The sequence below is a fragment of the Pelodiscus sinensis genome, chromosome 5 (genome assembly GCF_049634645.1).
Source record: "Pelodiscus sinensis isolate JC-2024 chromosome 5, ASM4963464v1, whole genome shotgun sequence".
Classification (NCBI taxonomy): domain Eukaryota; kingdom Metazoa; phylum Chordata; order Testudines; family Trionychidae; genus Pelodiscus; species Pelodiscus sinensis.
The window spans coordinates 120,943,039-120,969,553 of NC_134715.1; the positions used below are offsets into that span (position 1 = coordinate 120,943,039).

General features: G+C 44.5%; 1 protein-coding gene across 5 annotated transcripts in view; it reads left to right on the plus strand.

Moving 5' to 3' along the window:
• The window catches only part of CTBP1 (C-terminal binding protein 1), a 378,668-nt gene that overhangs the window by 4,881 nt on the left and 347,272 nt on the right, over nt 1–26,515 (plus strand). Inside the window, exon 1 of one of the 5 annotated variants that reach the window (XM_075930922.1) lies at nt 18,213–18,231. The exons of the other annotated variants lie outside the window; for them this stretch is intronic. The gene's annotated coding sequence lies outside the window, so the exon portion shown is untranslated. Of the gene's footprint in view, nt 1–18,212; nt 18,232–26,515 lie in introns of those variants that run through there. 5 annotated transcript variants of the gene reach the window in all.

Here is a 26,515-nt window from a genome sequence, read left to right on the forward strand (position 1 = left end):
TAGTATCCAGACATTTTGATAGTATCTTAGACTATGCCTTAAAGAATGCAAGTTTGTTTATCTCTGCACTAGAGGTACAGCTGAAGTAGTCACGTTTACATAATATATGTGCTCCTGCAATAAGATTCACAAGCCTAATTTTTCTACAAGATTGTCTGAACCTCTCAACTGCAATATAGAATTAGAAGTACAAATTTTATCAGTTTGCTGAAAATGCAGTCAGTTTTAGTTGTCTCTACCTGATTAAAGAAGACCATTGTGGAAGTTTTATGTCCAAGAAGAAACAATTATATAGGATTTTTAGTGTAAGTGCCCTTTTCACATCCTTTCTTCCTGCCTGGTTTGGGACAGCGAAAAGAAATGTAGTAAGCCTGCCAGAATTTTGTATGTAAATAAGACAGCTTCACCTTAACATCAGAAACCTATTTACTAAGGTTCCACTCAGTGGACTATAAGAGGACAAGCATCTAAGTTAGTTATCACTACAGAGTGTTGAGTCTGTAAAAGGAGTTATAGTCTTACTGAATGCATGTATGCATTACTGAATAGACTATTGAATGTTTGAATAAATTGTTGAATAACCTATAGAACTTTATAAATATAGAAAAATAACATTATCATATGAGGGCCATTTAGCCATGTAATGGACCATATGCCATACCAATGCATTAAAGAAGCTTATAGGTAGTGCCCTGCATAGATTCAAAATCTGTATCCACATACATATCTACAGATTTTTCACGGTTCTAGGTACAAAATTTGTATTCACATCCATATCTGCAAAAGTGAGTCGTCGATATCCACTGTCATGGATGTGGATACCTGTGGATATAAAGAATCTATCCATGGATTTGCAGGAGTCTACTTATAGGATACCCAGAAGTTCTTTTCCATAGAAATTTGTGAGCATACAACACTTGTGCCTTTATACTTCCTTGGCTTAGAGGGGAGAGGCTGCTGCAGAAGATTTGTGCGTTACAATTATCTGACACTTCTTGAACATCTTTATTATACGTGATCAGGTAAATGTTGCATTGACTGGCACAGTATATGTTTGTAATGTGCGTAGGCCCTTCATAGGCTAGATATTCATCTCCTTGTTTGTTGTGCTCAGTTCTTTGTATTCCTTGTCTGTATCCCAATTCAGAGATTTGGTGAGCTTCACTTTTGAACTGTTGCTTCTGCAATTAATCACATTTTTTTCTTCCCTGCTGTTTTCTGCCTGAGTACAGATGTCTACTCAGGAATATTATCAGGTGAGAACTTAGATTTTAATTTGTTCAAAACATCTTATGTGTCTTATTACTTTTAAAGTTAGGTATATGGATTTGTTGTTTTTTATATATTTTTTTTCAGAGACAGAAGATAAATTAGAGACATGCTAATTGCTAACAATATGTTGTGTGGAAAATGTTGTGTGCTACCTGTGTGATTTTAAAAAAGAATACTGCTTAGTCCTCACTAATAGAGCCAAATCAACAACTATATAGAAAATTATTGTTTTACAGTGCCCATAGATTTTTTTTTTGTATGTATTTGTATCTATCTATGGGTGTGTCTAGACTACAGGGTTTTGTCGACAAAAGTCCACTTTTGTCGACAAAACTATACCTGCGTCCACACTGCCTTTGAGTTATGTCGACATAATGTCGACAAAACTCAGCAGTTTTGTCGACGTCTGTAAACCTCATTCTACGAGGAATAACGCCTTTTTATCAACAGAGTTCTGTTGGTAGAAGACATTATTGCATCTACACTGTCCTTTGCGTCCACACTGTTATGTCGACAAAGCGGCTTGCTTTGTCGACAGAACTGGATGTAGTCTAGAGGCTCTTTGTCGACAGTATCTGTCAACAAACCTTCTGTCGACAAAACCCTGTAGTCTAGACATACCCTAAGTCATTGAGGCCATTATAGCGTTTAGCTGGTGGATATACAAATTAAGAAAAGCATAACATTTTAAATGGTCTACTTATAGCTTCCTAGAATTAGGCTGCTTAAAATTGTGTTGGGATTATTTTTCTATTTCTGCATCTGATTACTTCTTTCTTAACTTCACTTTGATTTTTCATAATCTGTTATTGCTTAATAGTCTCTGATCAATTATTTGATTTTTTTTTTTTAACTGGACTTTGAAAAGAGTTAGATTAGGGCTCATTTTAATTTTGTTTCTCAGGTTGTTCCACAATTGAGGACCCATCATTGCAACCTGTGATGTTAATGCTATATCCATGCTATTGCCTGGTTCGAATAATGGTGGAAAGGTGCCAATATACTGTAGGAAATTACATATTGTTGGCATCTAATCCTAGCCATTTATTGATTAGTGAGAGAGGTTGAAAGATGGTGACAGTAGTTGAGAATTGTTAGTATGCAGTATTGGTTCCTTGATATTATTGCATCCAAACTAGTGCATACTTCAGAAGGGTTCACCCAGTAGCTCATAGTGTGCAGCCTTCTATGGCTTTGTAATTTTTATGTTTAATCATGAAATGAGAATAATTTTGGGTCCCTATATACATATAATATATGTGCTTTACTTTACTTTCATCTGTTGGCTTAGTTTTATAATTGCTTCAGTGTGAAAACATTTATTATCGTAGTATAATTGGAGTCATTGAAGATCTATAGCATCTTTTTGTGTTTTGTAAGAGTGCATATTCCAACTGGAAAATAACATATTGATAATTCATATATACAAAGTGGCTGTTAAATGGTTATCACCTTCCACTACAATAGATATATTCTTACAGTTCTGGGTGAAATTATTTTTATATATAGGTAGCCATTAAAATGCATAAAAATGCATCTAAAGTTACTGTATAGTGATATTTGCAGTGATGGTGGTGTAGTTGTGTTGGTTACAGGGTATTCGACAAAGTGGATGGGTAATATATATATATATATTTTTTTTACTGAACCAACTTTTACTGGTGAAAGCGATAAGCTTTTAAACTACACTGAGCTTTTCTTCAGATCTGGGGGAAAGTGCTTTATAGTGATGACTAAAGGTATGTCTGCACAACAGGGCTAATGTCGAATTAAGCTATGCAACTTCAGCTACGTCAATTAAATTGCTTAAGTCGAAATAGCTTAACTTGGCTTCAGGTACTGTCTACACAGCACAAAGTCAAAGGAACACTCTTCATGAGAGTTACCATGACTCTGAGTAAGAAGTCGACCAGCTTGACGTTATTTTCAAATAAAGGCTTGTAGTGTAGACCTGCATTATGTTATTTCGGAATAACGTTAGTTAGTTATTCTGATATAATGCTGCTATGTAGGTGTATTCTTAGGGTACGTCTAGACTACCGGGATTTGTCGACAGAAGTTTTGTCGACAGTATCTGTCGACAAAACTTCTGTCGACAAAGAGCGTCCAGACACATTGAGTTCTGTCGACAAAGCAAGCTGCTTTGTCGACAGAACCCTGTAGTCTAGACGCAACCCTACAGGCAATAACACCTTCTGTCGACAGAAGGTGTTATGCCTCGTAAAATGAGGTATACCAGCATCGACAAAACTGCTGAGTTCTGTCGACGTTATGTCGACAGAACTCAGCGGTAGTGTAGACGCTGGTATAGTTTTGTTGACAAAAGTCCACTTTTGTCGACAAAACTCAGTAGTCTAGACACACCCTTAGATACCACAGTTATTTCCTATTCTAGGAAGAGAAACATATAGGGGTTTCTTCAGTACTGTTTCATAGTTACTGTTGGTAAATACTGACTCTTTAATGGCAACTACTATCTGTACGTATACACTTATTTTTAGAAGTAGGCTCTTGGAATTAAAGGTACAATGAAAATATCATATACATTTAAAGTAATTTTTAATACGATTCTTCTTAAAAAAGAGAGAGATGGAATTCTGTCCTTCGCTGAAGCCACGATACACCAAGTTTCTAAACGACATCATATATTTCATCAATTTCCTACTTCAATAAAATCCTGATTTTGAAATGGATGTTGCATCTCGTTACTTCCCTAAGTAATCCAGAATAGCAGCTGCCACTTTCTTTCTTTGCAGTGGCTGTAATATGTTTATCACTTTCATTAATATGTAACTGTCATGCATTAGAAGCCTGTCTCAACAGCTGTTGAACTCAATGGAAAAGTTCCTAATGATTTTGATAGGTATTGGATAGTTCCCTGTCTGAGAGAGCCTCGCTACTTTGATATGAGACCAACTTTTTGGTTATATTCATCTTCACCTCTGGATACAGACATCAGGTGATCATTTTAATGGATTTAGTTGGCATTATTTCAACTTGATTTTAAAGCAAAGTTAGGATCTTAATGCCCTATTCCTATTGTACCAAAATGAGGAAATTTGCTGCTGATATAATATATATTACATCTTTGGGGGCAGAAAAAACTTTTTTTTTTTTTTATAAAAGACTAGAAGACTTTTCCGGTATCGCTCACGTCCTTAACTCCCTTCCTGTTTAACTTCCTGTAAATGATGGCTTTGGGTGGGGCTGGGAATGCCCTGTGGGCATTCCATTGCATAACTCCCTCCTACCACAGTCCTCCCTTTCCATTTTATGAGAAACAGTTGAATTCCAAGCACACGCTATTGTCTTGGCACAATCAAACCTTTATCTTGCTTTAAGTTATAATAAGAGGAAGTTGCGTACCAAATTTGGTGATCTTAGCTTTTACAATTTAGGAGCAGTACTTGAACAAATGGACTCACAGACAGATGAATGACTATATATTTCTAAAATATATAATAAGATTTTACAAAGTGAAATATAAGCTAATAGGTACAGAACAAATAATATATGGGGATACAGGTTCTTGGAAAGTGAAAAGCTGATGGCAGTGGTCTCCAACCTTTTTAACCACAAGCTCACTTTTTCAATGTAAGAGCAATGTAAGATCTACCTCAAACCCAAACACCCTTGCCCCATTTCCTTCTTGCCCCTTCTCTGAGGCCCCACCCCTGCTTCACCCCTTCTCAAAGGCCTCACCCTGATCACTTCACCCCCTTTCCTCCCCCAACCTCATTCATTTTCACCAGGCTGGGGTAGGAGGTTAGGGTGCAGCCTCTAGTCTTGGTCCAAAAATAGTTCAGTGTGGGTAGGGCTCCAGGCAGGTGATTGGGATCCAGGAGGAGGTTCAAGGAGCAAACTCTAAGGTGCAGGGGAACTGGTTGGGTGCAGGAGAGAGTTCAGGCCTGGGACAGGGATTAAGGAAGCAGGCTGTGGCTGGGCACCATTTAACTCAGATGGCTTCCTGGTGGCGGAGCAGTGGGGTTAAGGCAGGATTACTCCTGCCCTGGCCCTGCACAATTCCTGAAAGCATCTGGCATGTATAGCAGTGGCTCCATGGCACCATATGCTGTCCCTCATCCACAGTCACTGAGCCCACAGCTTCTACTGGCCACGGTTCCGTATTACTGATCAATGGGAGCTGCAGGAGTGGTGTCTGCAGGCAAGAACAGCATGTGGAGACTCCCTGCTCTGCCTTTCTCAGGGGCTGCAGGGACAAGCCAGCCACTTCCAGGAGCAGCAATTACCATTGGGATAATTACTCCAGCAACAACAGGTTAGGAATTTTAGAACTCACTACTCAACTAATTAAATTTAAGCATAAGAGAGAAATGAAAACGATTAAATGCACAAACCAGTCAAAACCCAAAAGTAACTCCCTTTGCAAGCAGTAAAAGAAGTAACAACAACAGCCCACATATGTGTTAAGTTGGGAGAGGAGAGTGAGGGACAGTATGTGTTTGTGAGATGACAGACACATCATGTGTGAGTGTCAGAGATTTGCATTGCAAAGTTCCCTCCATCCCCTTCTTTCTGTGGAGATAGGGTACAGAAGTGGGGAGAGGAGGGACACCCTGACATCAGTGCTTCCCCCTCACACTCTGCACAGCAAGCAGGAGGCTCCCAGGGGGCAGTTCCAAGGCAAAGGCCAGGAGCAGCATGACAGTGGGTGGAGTGGCAACTGAAATGCCAGTGTGTAATAGCTTCTTGGCCAAACCAGTCAGGATCACCTGTCAGAGGCTCCCACATCTACCAGTAGATCCTGATCTACTGGTTGGTAACCATTGCCCTACGGCATACAATATTGATGACAGTAGTAATAGTATGTAATATAGAAGGTACCTAGGTGTTTAATATATTGAAACCAGCCTCTAAATAGTGATTCGGTTCAGCAGATACTTAGCATTTGGGTACTACTTTAGATGTTTGGTTATACCAGCTGCCCTCCCCCTTGAACCATGTGTTGCACAGGGAACGCTGCAACGTTTAATTTGAACCTGATTAAGACTAAACTAGGCTCACTCTGACTAATAAGCTGTTAAATGTTCCTGGATTCAGAAGGGAGGAATGCCTGATAAATCCATATCTATCACCAGTGATTCCTTTTTCCAGTAACAAACAGGCAGTGCCCCTGCTTGCTTGGGGACCATTTCGGATAGCTCAGTGGTTTGAGCATTGGCCTGCTAAACCCAGCATTGTGAGTTTAATCCTTGAGGGGGGCCATTTAGGGATCTGGGGCAAATCTATCAAGGATGGTACTTGGTCCTGCCATGAGGACAGGCGACTGGACTTGATGATCTCTCAAGGTCCCTTCCAGTTCTATGAGATGGTATATCTTCATATATTAAATTTAGGGCCAAAGCATATATTGTCAGAATTGAGAAACAGCATACACAGAAAATGACAAACCAGAAATACAAACCCACCCTAACCTAAGAAGACAGAAAATCCCTCAGACAAATAGGAATATACATTACAAAATGGTTGATTGTGAGCAATGGCTGCAGACCTACTACACCACGACTGTTTCAAGCCTTGGCGGAGGATAAGTGAGGAGATCTCTCAAAACTGGTATCCAGACCTTTCCAACACAGGATTGTCTAGGAATCCTTGATCTCTTGGCCTGTAGCTCTCCACTGGATTCAGAGGCAAATAACCCTTTGGTACATGCACATGATCCAAAAGGATGGTGGTGGTGGTGACACAAAGTCCAACTGTCACTATCCCTGGCCTCAACTCCCAAACATGGGCCTTCTCCACATGCCGGTGGCCCACGGGATAGCTATACAGTTGAGCCCACACTAATATATTCACAATTATGATATTACTCAACCAATCTCACTAATTCATACATACATAGACGCAGATAGGACAGAATAGACAAACCATACAGGTACACATACACGACAGAACCGAACGAACAACAGACCAACAATGAATGAACCAAACAGAAAAACCCAAACAGAATGGAACAGAGGGGTTTTATTAACATTTGGGTGGGAAAAGGTCCATGAGTGTTGGGTGCATAACTCTGTGGTGTGTGCAAAGATTCCAGAGGGTGGTGCACACCTATGAAGGGGAATATGCAATCTTTGGGTGGTGTGCATTTTCTAGGGGGCTGTGTGCACAATGTTTGTGGGGTTCAAAGCTGAGGAATGAGTGCAACATTGGCTTTGGTGGGGAAGCTCCCCTCCCTGCTTCTTATGGTCACACAAAATGAAACCCATGAGATACTCCATTTTATAATCTGCCTGACTATAACACACATACGTTTACCCAGTGTATCCAGTCTTTGATCATTGGATTCCCACAAAAATTTTAGGCACACTGTTCCCAGAGAAAGAGTATACCTCATTTTACCATTTAAAGCCTTGTTTCTCAGCTCATGGGTCATGTCCCGAAAGTGGGTCACAAAGATGTATGAAAAGATAGTGAACAAGCTTAAAAAAAGTTGCATACATTTTTAATAGACTTTGCTTGCGCTCCACCATTTGTTAACATTGTACATACCAATAACATTATTTGAACATGCACATGTCACCAATTAGCCAATTATGTGCTGTAAATGAAGACTTTGCTGATGAGTGGGGCTCTTGCCTCACAGTCCCCACTTCCAAGCTCACTGCCTCAGAAAGGGATATGGTGGGAATTGTTGGTCTACCCCCTATTTTTGTTATATGTAGAAGTTTCTGCTGCCTCACAAGTGGTCTACCATGTTCCCTGAAGGACATGTGGTGAATCCTAAGGTGGGAGAAGGCAGGCGGGTGAGAGAACAGGAGATTAGGACTTGCGAGCAAGGTAAGTAAGTCTAGCCGAGATGAATGGAGCTCTGTGTATTTTCCTTCCTAGCCTCAGCCCTGTGCCTGGGAAATTTTCAGTTTCCTGGTTTCATCACCTACTTTGGACTGTAGCCATTTCAAGAGGAAAGATGCCCCAAAGCAGCCCCTTCTTGACCCAGGACAGCTATTTTGCAAATCAGTGATTGATCCTGGAATTCCAGATGAGTGTAAGAAGAGGAAAGTCCTCTAAGGGCACCTTTGCGATCAGTGCATCTGGCCCTCTGCAAATGACTAGACCCCATGGCATACTGTAGATGCCCATGGAAACTGCTCGGTACACTGAGTGATTACGGTAGAGCTTGTGCTAGCTTTGCACATGGTGCCCTTGCTGGTAGTGCCCCTGCTTGCTTGGGGACCATTTGGGGTTCATTTGTAGGTCAATGGCTGGGCATACCACATTCAGCCTTTCCTGAAAAGTTGGCAGAGCTGAGCAGTTTGGGAGCAGTCAAGCTGAGTGCACTGCAGAGCATTGGAGGCAGTTGGAGGTGGAGGCTCCAGGACTGTGCTCTGCTGTGGGCCGGTATTGTGCTCCTTTGCAACCTTAATATTCTTTTAATGTACTTGTTTATATAGGTATATTGGGGGGAAAGCCCATTTTATAAAGAAAATATTATGAGCCAATGTCTTCAACACTAGAGAATTTAGGTACTATATTCATATTATTATGGCCATGTCTACACTACAAAGCTAAGTCAAATTAAGTTACATCATCATAAGCTGCTGTGATTGCATGTGCATATTCACACAATGTTCCTGGTATCAGTAGAATGCCTACACAGCTGTGCTCTAGCATAGATAAAACACTGCACTGTTTGTGGGTAGCTATCCTACTTTGCAAATCTCTACTTTCTCCTGCCAGAAATTCTGGGAATGGATGATGGTGCATAATAGAGTGGTATCACATCATGTGATCATTTTTTTCATTCCATAATTGCAAGGGCTTGCAACTACATTTTGTGGTGTTTTTAACTGCCTCTGTAAGCATTGTGCCTGCTGTCTCTGCCTGGAAGCATGGATCTTGCACTGCTCGCCAGTCTTCCGATAAACATTGTGCACACAATGTAACAGATCCTGTAAAGTCAACCATCTGCCATCCAGACTTGCAATCTCAAGAAGTGTGCTGCTTACCAGGAGCTAGAATTCAGGATATGACCGAGAGTCTTCCAAAATTGATCAAGCCTTCGGATTGCTACCCCTTCCAGCTTCTCTGTGTAGGAACTAATGATACAGCCAAGAATGACCTTGAGCTGGTCACTTCAGATTATGTAGCATTGGGAAGAAGGATCAAGGAATTTGAAGTGCAAATGGTGTTCTCATCCATCCTCCCTGTTGGGTCCAGGTAGGGATCACTGAATCCTGGAAGTAAATGCGTGGTTGTACAGGTGGTGTTGAAGAGAGGGTTTTGGTTTGGTTTCTTCAACCATGGGACTCTGTTCCAGGCACAAGGATTGCTAAGAAGAGATGGGATTATTCACCTAATCAAGAGAGGAAAGAGCATCTTTGTGGGCAGGCTTGCAAACCTAGTGAGGAGGGCTTTAAACTAGGTTTGTTGAGGGACGGTTCCCTAAGCTCTGAGGTAAATGGAAAAGTGGGATACTGGGAAGAAACACCAGGAGGAAGAAGCAACAAAGGAGGACCCCTAAATCAGGTAGGGCAATCAACTAGTTATCTAAGGTGTTTGTACATGAATGTAAGAAGCCCGGGAAACAAACAGGAGGAATTAGACGCCCTGGCAAAGTCAAAGAACTATGATTTGATTGGAATAATAGAGACTTGGTGGGATGACTCGCATGACTGGAGCACTGTTGTGGAAGGGTATAAAGTGTTCAGGAAGAACAGGCAGGGGACAAAAGGAGGAGGCATTGCACTGTATGTAAAAGAGCATTATGATTGTTCAGAGCTCAGTATATAGAGGGAGAAAAATCTGTTGAGAGTCTTTGGGTTAAGTTTAGAGGCAGGAGCAACAGGGGTGATGTTGTGGTTGGTGTCTGCAAAAGATCATCAGATCAGCTTGATGAGGTAGATGAGACTTTTTCGTCTGGAAACTCCTCTTAGTTTTCTGAAAACAGGCCCTCGTTCTCATGGAGGACTTTAATCAACCTGACATCTGTTGGGAGACCAATACAGCAGTACACAGACAATCCAGGAAGTTTTTGGAGAATGTTGGGGATAACTTCCTGGTAGCTGAAGGAACCAACCAGGGACCATGTGCAGCTTGACCTGCTGCTCACAAACAGGGAGGAACTAGAAGAGGAAGTAGATGTGAGTGGTAAGCTGGGAAGCCGTGAGCATGAGATGGTCGATTTCAGGATCCTGACAAAAGGAAGAAAGGAGAGAAGCAACATACATGAAGGGGAAAAGAGTCCAGGAGAGCTGGCAGTATTTTAAAGAAGCCTTATTAAAAGCACAGGATGAAACCATCCTGATGCGCAGTAAGAAAAACAAATATGGTAAGTGACTAGATTAAGCACACCAAGGATGTCCCCGGTAAGCCAAACACAAAAAGGAAGCTTATAGTGTAAACTTGGACAGATGATTAGGGATGATGTATAAATATATTGCTCTAGAAAGCAGGGGAGTAATCAGGATGGCGAAAGCTCAATTAGAATTGCAGCTGGCAAGGAATGTGAAGGGTAACAAGAAGGGTTTCTGCAGGCATGTTAGCAATAAGAGGGTGATCAGAGAGGGTGTTGGGGCCCTTACTGGATGAGGGGGATAACCTAGTGACAGATGATGTGGGAAAAGCTGAAGTATTCAATTCTTTTTTTGCCTCCATCTTCACAGACGAGGTCAACCCCCAGACTACTGCACTAGGCAACACAGTATGGGGAGGATGTGGGCAGCCCTAAGTGGAGAAATAACAGGTTAAGAACTATTCAGAAAAGCTAAAGATACACAAATCCATGGGTCTGGATTTAATGCATCCTAGGGTACTGAGGGAATTGGCAAATGTCATTGCATAGCCTTTGTCCGTTATCTTTGAAATCTCATGGAGACTGGGAGAGATGATTGGAAAAAGGCAATATGTAGTGTCCATCTTTAAAAAAGGGAAGAAGGATAATCTAGGGAACTACAGACCAGTCAGCCTTGCCTCAGTCCCTGGGAAAATCATGGAGGGATCCTCAACGAATCCATTTTGAATCACCCAGAAGAGGGAAAAGTGATCCGGAATAGTCAACATGGATTCACCAAGGGCAAATCATGCCTGACCAATCTGATTAGCTTCTATGATGAGGTAACTGGCTCTGTGGACATGGGGAAATTGATGGATGTGATTTACCTTGACTTTTGATATGGTCTCCCACAATATTCTTGCCAGCAAATTAAGGAAATATGGATTGGATAAATAGACTGTAAGATAGATAGAAAGCTAGCTAGATTGTCAGGCCCAATGGGTAGTGATCAATAGCTCAATATCAGGTTGGCGGTAGGTTTCAAGCGGAGTGCCTCAAGGATAGTTTCTAGGGCCAGTTTTGTTCAACATCTTTATTAATGACCTGGATGAGGGAATGGATTGCGCACTCAGCAAATTTGCAGGTGAAACTAAGCTAGGGGAAGAGGTAGATACATTGGAGGGCAGGGATAGGGTCCACTGTGATCTAGGCAGACTAGAGGATTGGGCCAAAAGAAATCTGATGAGGTTCAACAAGGACAAGTGCAGAGTCCTCTACCTGGGACGGAAGAATCCCAAGAACTGTTACAGGCTGGGGATCGAATGGCTAAGTAGCAGTTTGGCAGAAAAAGACCTGAGGATTACAGTGGATGCGAAGCTGGATATGAGTCAACAGTGTGCCCTTGCAACCAAGAAGGCTAATGGCATTTTAGAGTGCATTAGGAGGAGCATTGCCAGCAGATCTAGAGAAGTGATTATTCCCCTTCATTCTGCACGGGTGAGGCCACAGCTGGAGTACTGTGTCCAGTTTCCTCCTCTCTTCCCCCCCCCCCCTTACAGAAATGCATTGGGAAGGGTCCAGCGGAGGGCAACAAAAATGATTAGGGGGCCTGAGCACATGACCTATGAGGAGAGGCTGAGGGATCTGGGCTTATTTAGTCTGCAGAATAGAAGAGTGAGGGGGGATTTGATAGCAGCCTTCAGCTTCCTGAATGGATGTTCCAAAGAGGAATGGAGAGAAGCTGTTCTCAGTATTGATGGATAGCAGAACAAGGAGCAATCATTTCAAATTACAGTGGGGGAGGTCTAGGTTGGATATTAGGAAAAACTATTTCACTAGGAAGGTGGTGAAGTACTGGAATGGGTTATCTAGGGAGGTGGTGGAATCTCCATCCCTAGAGGTTTAAGTCTCAGCTTGGCAAAGCCCTGGCTGTGAAGATTTAGTTGGGATTGGTCTTGCTTTGGGTAGGGGGCCGCACTCAATAACCTCCTGAGTTCTCTTCCAGCCCTATGATTCTATGACTTATATTTTCAGGAACACTGGGCTATACAGAAAGCTGCACGCAGGGACTTTTCCAGATCACAAGATTCTAATGGAGAATATGGAAATGCCCATAATCACTCTAGGACACTCAATGTACCTATTATTCATGTGACTCATGAAACCATACACTGGAAACACTGACAGAACCAATGAGCACTTCAACAACTGCTTTAGCAGGTGCTGAATAACTGTAGAACAGTGGTAGGCAACCTGCCTAAACACAGAGTTGCCAGATTCTGCTAGTTTCTGTCCATGTAGTCTTTTTCCCTACCAGAATTACTACAATGACACACACATAGAGCAAGAGCACGTGAAGTGAGGAACATGCTGGTTGTACACAACATTGAATATGACAGCCATGCACTGCCTCTGCATCCAATGAAAGCACTGCTAAAGTTCAATTGTACACCCCAGAATTTAGCAAAATTGATGTAGCTTGGGAGTTTGTTGTAATCAGTGCTTTTTTTGTGTGATGGTACTGCCTGGTACGCAGTACCAGCACCTCCAGTCAGAGCTTACCTAGAAAGAACGGAGTGTATCAGCACCTCTGTAATGAAAGTGACCATCTTAAAAGGGCCATGTCTCTTAAAAGGGCAATGCTGGCCCCACCACTTTTTTTTGGTTTTAAAAAAAGCACTGATTGTAATCAAGAGAATCTTGCTGCCCACTGAGATGGAGGGCCACCTATGTCGCCCCTACATTAGCTTATGTTGCCCATCTCTGCTGTAGAATGTGCATATGGCTGATTAAAGGGTTGCTGGCACTGCCTTTTTAGCAGGTTAGACCTCAATAAGGAAAATATTCTCATGGTCATAACAGCCTGCTGTGCTCGACATAACATTTGTGAAGCCAAGGAAGAAAAATTTCCTTGGGGTTGAACATTGAGATGGATGGTCAGGGATATTAAAATGGCTCAATGGAGGTGAGGGTTCCCATTCTAATCAAGAAGGGTTTAAATCAGCATTTTGGCAATGAGACCCATCAATGTGTCTTCAGTCAAACATTATTATCTTGACACTTTGAGTGACTCTGTAATGATTCTTGCCTTTTACTCTGTATATGTGGTGATTGCCACTGTTTGAATTTCTGTTCCAGCTACCCAGTATAAATCACAAATAAAGAATCATGGACTCAATTTTTATTGAACAACAATGCACAGATTAACATTTCTTAGAAGGACATGACAGCAGCAGACACTGAAGTGAGAGTCTCGCAGCTGTGTGTAAATCCAGCAGTCATAATGGAGAATGTCCTCAGGTGAGGAGTGTAAGGAGTACTGCAACAGGCTGGCAACCTGAGGAATGAATGTGGGCTGCAGGGAAAGTCTAGCATGCATGTGTTCTGCCTGCAGCACCATCAGGAATCTCTGTCTCTGTTTGGTCTTTTGTGAATTTTATTATCAGCTCCTTACCCTCTCTTGGCTGACCATTTGCAGTTTCTTGTTTCTTGTGTCTTTCTATGCTTTGTGCTCACTATCAGCCAGATCTGAAAATTGCAGCAATTCCTGAAACATGTCCTCTTTATTCCTCTTCTTTTGCTCCTTCTCTGATGGAGGCACTCCAGCAGCTTGTAGGAGCTGGCCCTCAAGGCCAATCTGCAACAAAAAAAAATACACAATATTGTATGTGCATTCATAGAATCATAGAATACTAGGACTGGAAGGGACCTCAAGAGGTCATCAAGTCCAGTCCCCTGCCCTCATGGCAGGACCAAACACTGTCTAGATCATCCCTAATAGACATTTATTTTACCTACTCTTAAAGATCTCCAGAGATGGGGATTCCACAACCTCCCTGGGCAATTTATTCCAATGTTTGATTACCCTGACAGTTAGGTTGGACATTAGGAAAAACTTCCTAAACCTCCCTTGCTGCAGTTGAAGCCTATTGCTTCTTGTTAGTGTAAGCCAGGGCTGAATTACTACATGCTATCATCCAGCTAAAGGGTGAGAGCTGCCCTGAGGGTAGGTATGGTCGCTCCAATTGTTTAGCTCTGCAAGATAATTAACTGTTAATTGTTGATATGTAAATACAGCTCATTCCAGGAGGGGGAAGGAATCTGAGGTGTGGCTATGTAAATCCAATTCAGCCAGGGCTGACTGGAGGATCAGTGTAGGAATGGAATGTGGTGTATTGTAACTAATTTGGGGCTATTGTGGGGGGTCACAAATCATGCTACCCCTTAATGTGGGAACTGTAAAATATGACACCATCATTGGTTGCAGGAGAGAGACCATCATTGTGAGAGGTCTCAGAGGAACAAGCCTCCCCCCTGCCAGAGTTAAGTGAACTGAGTTGGGGGGGGGGAAAGGCTTGAGTAAGCCTGCTTCATGCCTACCGGTTGTGAGTTGTAAGACTGGCTCAACCTGCCCCTTTCCCCCTGTTTGTAAGGACAGACCTAAAGCAGACTTCATCAGGAGTCTTTTTGCTAGTCCAGTGGAAGCTGGAATCTTTGGCCAGCCTAGGTGGCAGCAAAAGAGTTGAAATCACTAAGTGCTGAAATCTCTGGTTTGGCTGGCAGCCATACCCATTGCAACCAGCAGTGTGACCGGCAGGCAGCAGAGCGGCTGGTGGGAACGACCGGTAGGCGGAATGCAGAGCAGCTGGTGGGAATGACTGGCAGGAGGCCAGTAGGAGTGGTGACAGGCAGCCAGCGGAGCAGCTGCGAGAACGACCTGAGAGGCGGAGCAGGGCAGTTCACGGGACGGCTGGAGCAGCTTGCGGGACAGCAGGTGGAGTGTGGCGGAGTGAATTGCGTTAAAGATGGCAGCAGAACTCTGCGGAGAGGTGGGGCCATCGGCGGACCACGTAAGGTGTATTAAGCCACCACCCCTCCGTTCTATCCAAGTTGGGAGGTAAAAACCCTACAGGTAAACTTTTGAACCCTGGGGCGGCACTGACCTGGGACAGAGAATTTTGGGGTGTCGGACTTTAGGGATTTGGGTGATTTTTGGGCTGCTGGACTCAAGAGACTCTTGGGGTGTTGGACTCTTGGTGACTTGGGTGATTCTTGGCTGGGGGTGGGTCTTTGCTCATGGTTTGATCTATGAATCCTAGTTGTGGTGTTTTCCCAATTTAATGCTGATGTCAGTTACCTCATGTTATTAAAGATTTGCTGCAATTTCAAGGCTCTGTGCTTGCAAGAGGGGAAGAATTGCCTCTTTGAGGCACCCAGAGGTGTGTGTAAGATTTCCCAGAACACTGGATGGGGGCTCGAGCCAGTGTTGCATTACGTTGTTGGGAGGGGACCCCTACAGACTGAACCTGGCCCTTGCTGCTATTAACTCGGCTTAGCAGAAGGGTTACACTTAAATATCTCCAATGATGGAGTTTCCACAATCTCCCTAGGCAATTTATTCCAGTGCTTAACCACTCTGATAGGAAGTTTTTCCTAATGTCTAACCTAAACTACCCTTGTTGCAATTTAGGCCCATTGCTTCTTGTTCTATCATCAGAGGTTAAGGAGAATAATTTTTCTCCTTCCTCCTTGTGACACCCTTTTAGCTACTGTCATATCCCCTCTCAGTCTTCTCTTTTTCAAACTAAACAAATCCAGTTCATTCAGTCTTCCCTTGTAGATCATGTATTATTGAAGATGCCAGGACCCATTTCCTGCATTTGTGTGGTTTCTGACCAGGTCTGTATGCTGTTCATCTATGTGCTACTTAGGTTCCTTCAGAAGTAATTGAAGGAATTTAATAATTTAATCATTTTTGCTGCTCTTCTCTGGACCCTCTCCAGTTTCTCCACACCTTTCCTGAATTGCAGTGCCCAAAACTTGACACAATTCTCCAACTGAGACAAAATCAGTGGTTCTTGCGCAAATACTCTGATGCTCCTGCTCAGGGATAAGCCCTCTTGCACAAGTATTCTTGCGCAAGAGGGCCAGTATAGACAGCCACGTTAATTTCTTGCACAAGAAAGCCCGATGGCTAAAATGGCCATCGGAGCTTTCTTGCGCAAGAGAGCTTCTACACTGGCATGGATGCTTTTGCGTAAAAGCAAATCTTTTTCGCAAAGGCACATGCCAGTATAGACGCTCTCTTGTGCAAATACTTTTAACAGAAAAACTTTTCAGTTAAAAGTATTTGCGCAAAATCATGCCAATCTAGACACAGCCCCCATGTCCTGCTCACAACACTTGCAGAGTATCTGCAGGAAAGTTTCCTAGAGATCTCTATGGAGGATTCCCAGGATCTCTCACTGATTAACAAACTTTTCAGCAGTACCCCACTGTGTAGCTGCACAGGGTAATGTGAAGCAAATATTAACTGTACTTTGTGTTGTTAATTTCTATCCCACATCTGCCGTGTAACAAAATAAAGGAAATCTCTACCTTGTTTAACTGTGCATTATCAAAGAAAAAGTATTTACCAACATTCCCTATTCCTGCATGAGCTGTATTTACATATCAGCAGTTAACAGTTAATTATCTTGCAGAGGGAAGGGGAAGGGGGTGGTGGAAGCATGCAAAAGAGCTGACCCCGCTCCCCCTTCCTCTTTCTCCCCCCCGTGCGTTGTGTCTGGCCCGGCACTGGTTTTAACCATCAGTGCCCTTTTCCACGCTGGCGTCCCTGCCAGCACCCCTGCTTTTCCTGGGTCCACCTGTCCACTGGTTTGCATGCCGGCTGAGGCGCGCCTGCGCCATGAAGGCAGTCCTCCATGCGCTGCCTCTGTGCAAGTGCCACAGGCCCAGAACAGCAGTGGCCTGGGAGTGCATTGCTGCCGGCGGAGCTGGTGCAGCGGGGGGTGAGGAGGTGGGAGGGGAGGAGTGAGGCCCCCATCACACCCTCCCACAGTACCTTAAAACCTTCTCCTAGAAAGTTTGGTTGTGGTAGGTCTTATACTGTCCAAGTTATTAGAGCACAAACATACAAACATTCTCCTTTATATATTAGATACATAGGGGTGTCTGAACACAAGTAAGAGAGTGGCTGGATGGGGGTGGGGCTTTGGACATTCCTGGCCACTGTATTACCCCAGTCGTCTGGGAAGCCACCATTTGCTGGGAAGTGTGGCGCCCGCTGCCCCAGCTCTGCCATGAGCCCCTCACACACCCAAACTCCTGCCCTGATTCCTTCACCTCTTCATTTCTGCCTTAAGCTCCCCATTCTCTGCTCTAACTCCTGCAACCCCCATCTCCTGTTCTGAGCCTTCTCTTACAACCCTGATTCCTGCACCTTCCATGCCCCTAGCCCCCTGTCCTGAACCCCTCCTTATGGATGTGAGCAGCACCAGGTCAATGTGCTAGTATTTGATAATGGGCTGTTTAGTTTAGCAGAGGAGGATACTCCACAATCCAATGGCTGGAAGTTGAAGCTAGACAAATTCAGACTAGAAATAAGGCATAAAATTTGAACAGTGAGAATAAATTGACCACTGGAACAATTTCCTAGGATTGTGATGGATTCTCCATCACTGGCAATTTTAAAATCAAGACTGGGTGTTTTTCTAAAATAGTTCAGTTTAGCATGTGCAGAGTGTAGTGTTCATTAACAATTAATATATTGAGTAATGTCTGAAGAAGTTGACTAGAGACTGTCTTATACAGCAACCACTAATTGCTACTTTGCAGGAAGAGCTTTAACTGTTGGTGACCAGGCAGATAGATGAAGGAAAGGGATGTGGAACAACACATTAGCACACTGACATCAAATGACTTCAAACAAAATAAAATTACAGGTAGGAAAATCTCACTGTTTTCCCTTACGTAGCATTTGTGTTACTATTCTTGTATTGTAATTGAAACTTGGTACAGTGTACAAAAATACCGGTACAGTTATTTAATGTGTCTTAAAATGCAGCTTATATTGTCTTGCCTGGGCACTGCACCAAATGTTTTAAGGAAGCTGAAATAAAGAATCTGCTTGGACTGTGGGGTTTTTTTTTCTAAAATATCTTTGTGTTGTAATTGAAGATGTTGTAAATCTCATTGTGATACTGGTATTTCACATGAATTTGACTCCTACTATGTTTTTATCCAGAATATGGAAATGGTTACAGTGAAACTACAGAACCAAATATCTTAAATTTCAAATGTATTAATTGTTTTATTATCTGTCTCCCTCCTAAACAATTTGAATTTAAGATCTTAAGATCCTTACTGAGCCTTTTCTTATAAAGTAAAATATAAAAAGTGCTGGGCTTGATATTCCATTCTTTTAATAGTCTATTATTTCAAGGATTACAAGCTTTGGACTTGTAAAAAATTACAATGACACTTTAAACTTCATACAGGATTGTAAAAGGCCAAGTGTGATGGTGATATCTTGTAGCTTGTGGCGGTTGACTTGCTTTTTTAAATGTTTTAATATGCATTTCGTAAATGGGGAAAACAAATAGGAGTTTCATTTTTGAACTTTTATGTCCGTTTGAAATATTGACATGATTATGGCATATTTGAATAATTTTTTTAATATTAGAAACATTAGACTCTAATTTCAGTTTCTGTTATTATTTTTCTCAAATACTATTCCTGTTAGGAGACCATAACATTATAAAGCTGTTTAGAAGCCTAGGGAGGAAAAGAATGGGTGAAATCAGTGATTGCTATTTGGCGGATTCCAGTGTTCCATGCCAAAGAAGGGAGTAGGTGAAGTGTATTGTTTAAAGATTTGTCTGCTGGGATCTAGATACTTCTTGAAAGTGTTTAAGGGTATCCAATAATTTTCTACATAAACTTAACAGTTCATCTTATGTTCGTCTTTATGATATTTAATTATTCCTTTTTTATGCATAGCGACAGCAGTCCTCTCACAGCATATCATGTTACTGTATTGAAACCAAGGCTAATGAAGTTGGGGCTGCGTAGTGGCTTCCCGCTCGTCACAGCGCCACCTGCCGTCGAGTTGGGGAATTAATACGGCTGGCAGGTGGCCGAATCCCTTTCCGGACACTGCCCTCCGGCAATGTCCACAACAGCCTGAGCTTTTCCCCCCTTCCGGGAGAAGTTTGTGAGAGGCCAGTAGGCTGTCAGGAGGTGGTCCCTCCGCCTCCAGCACAGTGGGAGACGTGCCTGCCTCCCTGCGTTACCACGCCTTAAAACAGTCCAGGCGGGCGAGTCTCTTCCCGGCCTTCCTTCAGGTCGGGCCAAGAGATAATTGTTCGCGCGCCTGGCCTTGCTTCAGGTCCGGGCCGCAGAGAAATAAGCCCACCACTTGTCAGTCTATTATCATACAGTTCGGGGCAGGGCAACCGTTCTAGTCCTGTCCCTTTAAGAGTTCCCGCCTGATGCATGGATGGTCCCAAACACACCGTAGGTAAGCCCAGGCTCTTGAGCAGGGCAGTCAACAAATACCGCCAGCCAAACCCAGGCCCTAACTCCAGGCGGGGTGGCAAATAGCGGCCAGGCCCTGACGCCAGGCGTGGCCGCACCCGAACACCAGTTTGTAGAAGCTCCTCCTTCAGGAGCGGGCCCGGGAGCGCACCGGCAGCAGCAGCGGTGAGGGGGAGACTGCCACCTGGTTAGGGGGCGGCAGGGAGGGGCGCAGGCCCACCCACCTCACTGCGCCCCGGCCCAGGGGCCCTGATGGCAGCAGTGCAGCTGCAACTGGCTCAGCAGGGCTCCGGCCTGTAACTTGCTGGCCGCGGGAGGCTCTCCGCCCAGACTACCCCCTGGGCCACTCTCGTCTCCCCCTTCCCAGGTACCTGTAGCTTCAGCAGGTTCGTCGGGGAGTCTAGGCCGGTGTCGTCCCATCAGGGTCTGGGTGGCCCAATCCAGTGGTCAAGGGGTTGGAGCTCTGCAGCATCCTGTGGGCTCGTCCGGCCCCGGCGTTCCGGTACCCATTGGGGTTCCAGCCAGTCCCCCGGCTCGGGCCAGTCCTCTGGGTCCCTGGGAGGTTCTGCTGGCTGGCTTCGCCCGCCCACTCTCCCGTGTCTTCAAATAGACCCCACTACAGGCTGTCAGACCATGAATTTGTTTCCCACTCATTCAGAATCGGGGCTGCAGCAGCAGTCGCAAAGCTGGGTACAGGAGCAGAAGCAGTTCAGCACTGGCATATGGATATGTACCAAATATATATTAGGCTTCTGAGCCAACATTAATTTGTTGTAATCTCATTCAATGTTCCCTCTAATCTTTTCCATCCATGTGCAGAATAATTTTTGTGTGCACTAAGGTATGTACCAATGTGCACCACAAATAGAAATAAAACCTAGCTGTGAGCGCTCTGCTAATCAGTGGGCCAGCATTTGAATCTATCTAGAGTAGTCATACAAGCTCCCAGTTTAAGATAACACTGATCTCATTGTAGTAGGTTGACAACCAGCCATGCAGATGATAGTGTGACTCTGCAGGCACAGTATTGTGGTTTGGGCACATAGGCATGTGTCCAGGTTGCCTGAGAGTTTGCAGCAGGGCTTTGTTGATGAAGTGGTATTTAGTTGGCATGCAATGGAGGCGCATTATGGTATCTGCTAATAACAATGCTATATGGTGTGCTGGCCCATCAGTGGCCCCCACATATAATTGTAGTTTGTTGTGATGAAAATATTTTAGGAATACTTAAAGGAGTGGAATTACTGCTCAGGACAAGGAGGGATTTGGGGCTGATCCTTGAACTTCGTTCAGGAGTTCACATTCTTTGGTGAGATATGCTTCAGCATAGGGTTTGGCAGGGAGCTGAGAGCCCCGCCCCACCCAGGATGGAAAAGTCATGGAGATATGTGAACAGTGAAGTGGCCAAATTCCTTGGGAGCATAGCAGATACAGTAACTGCACTTCTGGGTATAGTATATGGGGCAGCTGAGTTGTTTCAGGAGGCTGGGGTACACCTATCCAAGTAAGATGCTGTCACATTTTTATCTGATATAAAAGATGACACTGGAAGATGTCTGGGAACCGGACAAGGTGTGGGGAGGAGGCAACCAAGCTGATTGATGGTGCCGTCTATAGAGTGGTTACTTCATAGGAAAAGTATACAGATATACTGGATAAATGGCTTGAAAAGGACTTAAGAAGAGATGTTCCTTAAAGGAACAAGCAGGTAGTGGTTGAGGACTCCAATGATTGGTACTGCAGAGAATTAGTCCCGTTCTTGTAGCCTACCTTAACCCTCCTACAAGGCAGGGGTGGATGGTAAGGTCCCAGCAATGGATTTGCTGGAGGGGCAGAGATGGAAGTACTCCAGAGTAATTATGGAAAACACATGGAGGTTACTTGTACTGTACACTTTCATCAGTAGGGTAGTGCAAGACATCTAATGATAAAGTTGCATCATGATTAAACTGATGTCAGAGTCTCTTGTCCCCCTTTTGGTATGGGTAGACAATTAATAGTTCATCTTAAGTTTGTCTTCATAGTATTTAATTCCTTAGTTGATTGATTAGGGTTAGGGCTGTTTGTTTCTTATTCTAAGTAGTACATGTGAAAATTGCTTATTGATACTGCAAGCTTGTGACTAGTGTTTACTGATTGCCAAACACTGGGGTATGAGTTCATCTGACTCAGCATGCCAAAAGTTGAAATGGTAGGAAAAAAAGTGACTGAATGTACTGAAGTAATGAAAATAGATAATTCATCTAAAGAAAAATGTAAACCTTGTCAAGAGTTGTTAAGTAACAAGATTGAAAAGAGACATGCTCATCTCAGTAAGTACAGAAAATTGGTTTCTTTTCATTCTTCAAGATTAAATATGCCATTGAATGAAATTTTGTCTATTACAGTGGAAGAACAGAACATTGGTGAGTTTGATCGTGCAAATGAGGCATTTTCAAAATGTGGCCATGATGATAATGTAAGTCCCTATTTGATGTCTTCCAGTTTCTCCTCAACATTTACTTGTTTCAGAAGCAGTCTTTTCTCTTTACAATACCCCCAAATATAGCAAATATCAATCAACAATTTTGTCATTTAAAAAAAAAACTTTAAAGGCAAAAACTTCAACTTGAAAAGAAAGTTGTAACCTCTTTTAAGCTGACATGTAAAACATTGCTCAAAATGAACAATTTAAAGAAATGTCCGGAGCAAGTTTGTCCTGAGCATACCCCTGTAGATGGATTTAAACTCACAGGTTGACTGCTAAATATCACAAATGAAGAAATGGAAGAAAATTAAAGGAAGAACCAAAAAATTGTCATTGAAGCAAGATTGTTATTGAAATTTGAAGAATGACTGAAAAATACTTGCTAGCATCCCGGGATGGGGAGATGCCCCTACTTAATGCTACTGATTCTACACTGAAAAATAAAAGTTCTGAATATTATGTCCACCGGAGAATCTTGGTCATAATGTTCTCTGGATTCTTACTGAAGTCACCTTAAATTCCTCAAGTATGGATGCTGAGTATGCTAGTAAATCCTCAGAGAGAAATAAAACCAAACAGAATATTAAAACCTATCATGGAAGTTGTTAAATGTCTTTGAAACTGCCATCAGCATCATGACTAGTTGACTGACAAAGAAGGGTTGATGCCCCAATTGCACTTAGAAAAGCTTGTAAGAAGATATTCTCTCTCTCTCTCTCTCTCTCTCTCTCTCTCTCTCTCTCTGTCATGAATATCTAGTTACAAGTAGCTTATTGATATTTTTCTGTTCACAAGGAGAACCAGTAAAGAGGGGCTGAGATAAAGCTTTATGAAATATAATGGTGTGTTCCTTTTCTAGTATTTAAAATAGGTTGTACACATATATTCAAGAGCCACAGTAAAAGTTGTAATGTGGCAAAACTATATTCTTCTTCGAGCAGTGTCCCGTGGGTGCTCCACTGTAGGTGTCAGCTTGTCCCAGCGCCGCAGATCGGAGATCTTTCTAGCCGTAGTCTGCCGGACCACGCATGCGCGAAGTACGTCTCGTGGCTTTTCGCGCCGTTTGAGCGCCGCTGGTCCGGCCCCCGCCAGTTCCTCCTGACTGTCCTCGGCCGCCGACGGAACAACGTCTCTCTGGTGAACACCGTTCCACTACAGATATAGAGAGACGAAATATAGTTATTGTATATAGTTATTGTATAGAGTTTAAAGTTATAGTTAGTAATCTAGTCGTTAGTCGTTAAAAACATTTTCTTCTTCAATAGTTAGTTGTTCTTCCTAAATGCCGGGCTTTAAGAAGTGTGGCGAATGCCACGAGGCAATGCATGCCTCTGATGGCCACTCCCTATGCATCAGGTGCCTCGGGGAAGGCCACATACCTCAAAAATGTCCCCACTGCTCCAAACTGACAGCCAGGGCCAGGCGGGACAGGGACATGCATCTGAAGGTCCTCTTGTTTGACAAAGCCTTACAGCCTGAAGTCAAACAATCCAAGGGACACGCGGAGCAAACTAAGAAAGCTAAAAGAAAACCATCTCCGACGCGATCCCTTCCACCCTCAAGATCGGGTGCAGACGACAAGCCAGGGACGTCAACGGCACCGCCCGCAAGTGTTGCGAGGCCGCCTGAAGACAGCCGAAGTAAGTCGGCACCGAGCCCTTCTATATCGGGTTCAACCATCTCAGCCGTCCCCTCGGTCTCTAAACCGTTCACAGGGACTTCTACGGCTTTGAGAACCGCTCCCCGGCACCGAGCCGTAGCCGCTCCCCGGCACCGAGCCGTAGCCGCTCCCCGGCACCGAGGCGCTTCCCGGCACCGAGGCGCTCTCAGGCGCGTAGCCGCTCACCGGCACCGAGACGCTCTCCACCATTGAGACGCTCTCCGGCACCAAGGTGCTCACCTGCACCGGAACACTCACCGGCGCTGAAGGGCGCACCCAAACGACCGGCGGAGGCTAGTCATCCTCCAGTGCACGACCCCACTTTGGCACCGCCTCAGGCTAGACCTCTAATGAGACGACGCTCGGGAACTCCCGAGCATCCTTCCCATCCTGCTCTGTCGGCACCGAATCGACCACCGCCTCCCACCAGACAGCAAGAGCCTCAACGCTCATCGGCACCGGGGCGCTCCCCGGCTTCGACCGCGCCGGCACCAAGTCGTCCTCCAGCACCAAAAGGGTTGTCTCACCACAGGCAGCCATCAGAAGGACGTTCACCGGCACCGCGATGACCTTCTCCTCTGAGTGGATCTCCGGAGCGGAGGCAATCATCGGTACCGAGTCAATCAACGACGGCGATGGGGACCACCTCGGCACGGATTCCTCCAATGCTAGTGGAAATAATCCCGCACTCAGTCATTTCCACCCCGGCTTCCTCTCCACCGGAGCATTTGCTAGCACCACCAGCCCATACACCCAGGAGATTATCTTCTTTATCACGGAGCCCTGAGTTCTCTCCCGAGGTGCGCTCCCCATCTCCACAGTACTCCGAGTACTCTCGTACCGGCCATATATCACCACGTTCCAGTCATTCTTACCATCGTGATCTTCGTTCACCCAGTCGCAGCACATATAGAGAGAGGTCGCGATCACCAAGATCACCACAGCTTTCAACCCATTCAGGATACTCGATGAGATCCCGTCGTTCCACGTCCCCCTATTATCATCATAGGTCATCCTATCATCAATGCCGGTCTCCACAAACCCATCTCGTGCAGAAACACCATTCTTCTTCTGCCCCCTCAAGACCACCAACTCCCTCCGGGTCTCCCTCTCACGTCGGGCAACCTCTTCCCGTTCGGGATCCCGAACCTGATCAGTCACCCGCACACCATTCCTCATCGTCCCCCGATGATGCAGTTTTTCTAGGAGACACCTCACCATCTGACGATCTGTGCCAGTTTCAGGAGTTATTCAAAAGGGTAGCAGAGAGTCAAAGCGTACAGTTGGGTGACGTGGAGCAAAAACAACACCATCTCCTTCGCAATATTAAGCACACTCACCAACTAAAGATCTCGCTGCCACTGGATGCGGCCATTCTCGAAATTGCGGACAACATTTGGCAGTCCCCAGCATCCGCCCCGCCGACAAATAAGAAGGCGGATAAAAAGTATTTTGTCCCCGCCAAAGGGATGGAATTTCTTTTCATGCACCCACAACCTAACTCCCTGGTTGTGGATGCAGTTCAGCAGAGGGCAAAGATGCCACAGCACAAGCCTACTGCCGCAGATAGGGATAGTAAGCGTCTCGATTTATTCGGACGTAAAGTTTATTCCTCGGCAACACTCACACTACGAATGGCCAACTATTCCTCACTGCTGGCGAATCACAACTTCAACAACTACGCCAAGCTTGTGCCATTGCTTCAACATATTCCAGAGACAAAACGAGACATTCTAAAGGCTGTTATAAAAGAGGGCTACGCAGCCTCCGGAACAGCCTTACATATTGCTCTGGATACAGCCGACGCGGCAGCGCGCACAACAGCTACATCAGTCGTTATGCGCAGAGCATCCTGGCTGCAACAGTCCTCTGCTCCTAAAGACCTGTTTTCGAAGGTTGAGGACTTACCCTTTGACAGGCAGAACCTCTTCTCCGAGAAGACTGACCAACTTCTCCACTCTGGGAAGGATTCCAGAACCACTCTTAAAACACTCAGCATGTACACTCCTTCATACCGTAAAAAGCGATATACGCCCTACCAGAGGCAGAGGCCCCCCCTTCAGCAGTCCCCTCAGTATAGGCCTCAGGACCAACAAAGGGGTAGGCAGCGGCAACAGCGCAGACGCCCGCCGCCCAAAGCTACTTCCCAACAGGATACCAGGCAGCAAGTTTGAAGCGTCCCTCAAGGGGTTGAGAACCATTCCTGTCAATACCATTCTGAGTGCTACGAAGGCGATATTTCATCACCGCCTCAGGCCATACCTTCATCGATGGGCCTACATCACCACCGACAAATGGGTCCTCCAAACAATTCGTCTCGGTTACACCATTCCATTCACGTCGCTACCTCATCCATCCCCCCCTGCCCTGTCCCTTTTCAGGGACCCATCTCACGAGATATTGCTCAGGCAAGAAGTTGCCCGTCTACTCACCGTCGGAGCAATAGAGCCTGTTCTGGACGAATTCAAGGGCAGAGGGTTCTACTCACGGTACTTTGTAATGGAAAAGAAATCGGGGGATGGAGACCGATACTAGATCTTTGCGACCTCAACCGTTTCTTGCG